Source organism: Strix uralensis, chromosome 1 (genome assembly GCF_047716275.1).
Source record: "Strix uralensis isolate ZFMK-TIS-50842 chromosome 1, bStrUra1, whole genome shotgun sequence".
Lineage (NCBI taxonomy): Eukaryota > Metazoa > Chordata > Aves > Strigiformes > Strigidae > Strix > Strix uralensis.
Genome location: NC_133972.1, coordinates 64,166,129 through 64,170,442, shown reverse-complemented (window position 1 = coordinate 64,170,442; position 4,314 = coordinate 64,166,129). Strand labels below are relative to the sequence as shown.

Below are 4,314 nucleotides of genomic sequence, written 5' to 3'. Positions count from 1 at the left end.
CCAGGCAGGCGCCCCGCAGAGCCACCTCCCTCCCCCTCCAACGCTCGCCATCTTCTCAGGCCGCCCCATCCCCGCCTGTCATGGCGGCCGCGCCCCGGCCGCTTCACGTGACGGCGCCGGCCGGGGAAGGAGGAGGTGGCGGGAGCGGTCACGTGGCGCCGCCGCCGCGCGCGAGCGGTGCGCGCCGCCGCTGCCGCCGCCGAAGGCACGGGGCGGGCGGAGGGGCGATGGCAATGCCGCCGCCGCCGCCGCGTCCCACCGGCAGCCGCCGCGGTGAGTGCGGGGCCACCCCCGCGACGCAGGTGCGGGGGTGGTGTGGGGTGTGTGGCGGCTCCGGGGTTGTGAGGAACAGGGCCGGTGGTGGCGGTGTGACGGGAGGCGGTCCCGGCGGGGGAACTGGCGCCAGTGTGAGGGGCAGCCCCGGGGGTGAGGGGCCGGTGGCGGGGTGAGGGGCAGCCCCGGGGGTGAGGGGCCGGTGGCGGGGTGAGGGGCAGCCCCGGGGGTGAGGGGCCGGTGGCGGGGTGAGGGGCAGCGCCGGGGGTGAGGGGCCGGGGCCCGGGGGTGAGGGGCAGCCCCGGGGTTGAGGGGCCGGGGCCGGGGTGAGGGGGCGGGGCCGGGGGTGAGGGGCAGCCCCGGGGGTGAGGGGCCGGGGCCGGTGGCGGGATCAGGCCGGCCCCGGTCGTTTTCCCGCCTGCCCTGAGGGAGGCGGCGGAGCCTGTCCTGGGGGCAGCGACTCCTGCGTCCCGGAGGCTCCCCCTGAAGTCAGCGGTGTGAGTTTGCAGCGGGAAGGCTGCGCTCGGTTGGGTCGCTGGGTGAGCCGGCCCTATGGGGAGGGCTGTTAGTTGGACCTGACCAGCAGCGCTCCCCGGGAGAGACGGTGGGGCCGGTGTGGGTTGTGCGGTACAGGATGGAAGACAACGGACTTGTTATCTTTTTAGTCTTTAAATGCATGTGAAGGAGCAGCAGCCCGCCTGCAGGTAGACTGAAACTATGCAACTGTCAGCCCAAAATGTGACCATCCGTACGTGTTAGTTTTGCTGGCGCTGCTCCTTTCATTGATTCGTTTGCAGGGCGAGGGCTGGCGTTGCTTTTTGGAGGGCTCTTTAACCCCGTGATATATTAAAGCTTGTTTATCTTTATGACTGGGGAATTTATTTTTAAACCGTTTCTCCTTTTTTCTTCCCGAGGTTTTCAGTATATACTTTGCAAGATTGAGGCTCCCTTTTCTTCTTGCAAGTATGTGTTATTCTCTGTGGCTGGTCTCCAGCCCTTCTAGTCAGTTCCCATTGCCATGTGGTGTTTTTCTTTCTTTTTCTGTGTTAAAGCTCATAAGGAAGGCTGCAACAGAAAATACTGATTGCAAAATAACTGTCTCCAAGTTACTTGTAGGTATAGAGAAAGATTCTCTGGTCCCTTGTTTGCATGAAATCAAACTGAGCTGAGCAAGCAACCAAAAGCAGCGTGCTGCTGGTAATGGGGAGCTTAGAAGTTCAGGTTCTTCTGTGCTGTAGTGTGGCATTGGAAGCAAACACTGCGTTCAGAAGCCGGCTTTCCAGATAGCTGTTTCACCTTCATTTGCTTCTTCATAGGTGTCAGCCTTAAAACTGCCATTGAGTCTAATGAAAACACTAATGCTGCCTAGTACAGCATCTCTGCCAAACTGTATCCTGACTTCTTTTCAGTATCATGACCTGGCTTTGTTGCTGTTCTGTAAACAGTTTGTGCTTATTTGTTTGCTCCCATGTATTTGGAATATTGCTTCTGTTTGAAGGAATGGTGAAATCTCTCAATGCCAGTACAGTGATTGTGCAGGTGGGCAGGATCATCAGCACTCTTGCCACTGTGCCTTTTTTTTTTTTTTCCTGGAAAATATATTTCAACATAAGATCAATCCCTTCTGTCCTTACTTAGAGTAGTCTGTAAGTGACATTAAATATTCTTGAATACTTTCTGATCGAGCATCTGCTTTTTTTTTTCTTTCACATGGATCTTGTCTTAATAGGAAACTGCTCTCAGACATCGCTGATTAGCTTAAGCTGATCCAAGTGCAGGCTGTGCCGAGGAAAGGATGGTACCAACCTCTTCCTGACAGAATGTTTCTGCCCCGCTACACTGTAGAAAACCTCTGCATATGTGAAATAGTCTGGCTGGGATTCCCAGACCTCATTTTAGAACAGCATAAAGGTCCAGGTGGTTCCAGATAAGAGGCTTTTGATTAACAAGCAATTGGCCTCCCCCAGTATAACTGTCTGTGAAGAACTGCATGCCTTCTGCATAAGCTTTTCCTCATCTCTGGGTAAAGATAAGCTCCTGCAGAGTTTTAGGAGCTCTTCTGCAGCAGGGAAGGAAAGAAATAACACTGCAGCTCTAATGAGCCTTCATCTCTCAGCCTCAGATGAGGAAGCCATCAGGCTAAGTGACATGTTCTGGTTTAAGAGATTCTGACTGCAGATTTCAGGGCCTGTTGCCTATCTTCTGCTATCTAACCACTTTGTCTCAGAGGATACAAATTGATACTCCATTATGCATAGGAGTAAAACTGGAAAGAGTTCCTGATAAGCTGCTGTGAGACAGTAGTTTTTGGGAATGGGTCTGTTCATCATTTTCATAATGATGTAAAATAACAGTAGGTGTGACTCAAGCTTTTGAGGAGGAAGAAAGCCCTGAAACAGCATGGTAAGGGAAATAAAGATGAATTATTAGTATTTTGAAAATTAATTTATATGAAGCATGCTTCCTCATAGTAAGTGCTAGAAAACCCAAATTTTTAATGGTAGTTATAGGGCATGTGTGTGGAGCAGGGCAAACTGTGGGTCAGATGGATGAGATTAGAAGTATCTGAGCAGATAGTAAAACCAGGGATTTCGGATCTTCCGGCGAGAAAGAATAGGGTGCTGTGGGGGTGACAAGAACAGAGGGAGGATCATTCTTTCTTTAGTTATGTTACCTTGGAAGGTACTGTGAAAACGTTGCAGTCTGAGCAGCTGGCAGGCTGAGTTTGGTAGTGTGGCAGCTGTGTGTTGATTACTGAGGCAGAGAAGTATGGGGAGACTTCCAGCTGAAGGGAAAAGGTAAAAATTTGAAAAAATACAATCATTCCTTTCAGTGACAGTTCAGTTTATCGACTTCCTAAACAGTTCCATTTGTCTGCCGAGGCAATACCACAGTCACAGGTATCCTTAAAATCAAGTAATTTTCTTTAGCATTCATTTTGAAGAGGTGCTGCAATACAATGAAGTTGCATGCTGTGGAAGAGCAGAACTATGTTCATGTATTTCAAGTGCAGAAATTAATTTGTTTATTCTTCTCAAAAGATATTACAGGGGTGAAGTCTGTTTCAATCCCTGTTAGTGTGTGGGAGGTAGATAAACTGTCTTGATTCTTATCTAAGGTTTCTTTTCAAAACGTACGGTGGGTTATGGAGATGAATGCATCTGCTCTTGCAGCTACTGCGTTAATGTATAAAGTACTGTCAGTACAAAGGCCTTGTCTGTTAAACCACTGTTTAGCAGTATGAGCAAATGCATTTGTTCAGCTTATTTTGTGTAAGAGTTAATAGTATCCACCACATCCTTCAGCTGTGCTCTAGCATGTTTCTCATGTGAGTCAGCACTGTTTAATAATTAGTGTAAATACTTTATTTGAAAACTAAAAACTAGGAGTAGACTACAACAAATAGGGGGGAAATTAGGAAGCTGATCATACTGTTTCAATCAGTTGAAGTCAACTTTCAAAAAGTTGACTTCAAGTATACTAAGTTTCAGATATTTTGTTGTATGAACTTCTGAACTTCTTCCCTGAGATGTGAAAATATGCTAAGTCTGTAGGCTAAATGACTGATGGTGTTACTGAAATGTGGAGTATGAATTGAAGTGCCTGTAAGAGTGATGTGCTGTATCTCAGCCCTTTCTTGTGCAGTTTGGGGTTTTGGCAGGCAGATACTTCACATGTTTGAAACTGGAATACAGTGCTCCGGGGTGAATCAACATTTCTGTTGCTTACGCTAGCTAGTAACCCCTAATGCAAGGAACCTCAGGACTTTGTACTGCCTGCTTTATGCTCTGTAGTATGAGCAAGAAATAGGTGTGCAGGCTAGGGAGGAGTCTAGACCCCTCTACCCCATAGTGCTCACAGGTAGGTACTTTGATGTCTTTGGTGGCTCTAAGTTAAGTTTGGAGCAGGTGACCTGTTGTGGTTTTCTGTCTCATGGCAGTAGTGATGTTGCAAGTTCTGCATTTCTGAGATTGAAGGTTTGCCATGACAAGTTATACCTTATCGGCTGTGCTACAGTGACTGGTAGTGTGCATGCTCTAA

The 4,314-nt window shown here is 49.2% G+C and overlaps 1 protein-coding gene across 1 annotated transcript in view; it reads left to right on the top strand.

The window, feature by feature from the left end:
• Positions 1-157: 157 nt before the first annotated feature.
• Positions 158-4,314, top strand: part of GALNT11 (polypeptide N-acetylgalactosaminyltransferase 11) — a 54,200-nt gene continuing 50,043 nt past the window's right edge. The window contains exon 1 of the mRNA XM_074869097.1: positions 158-273. The gene's annotated coding sequence lies outside the window, so the exon portion shown is untranslated. The remainder of the gene's footprint in view (positions 274-4,314) is intronic.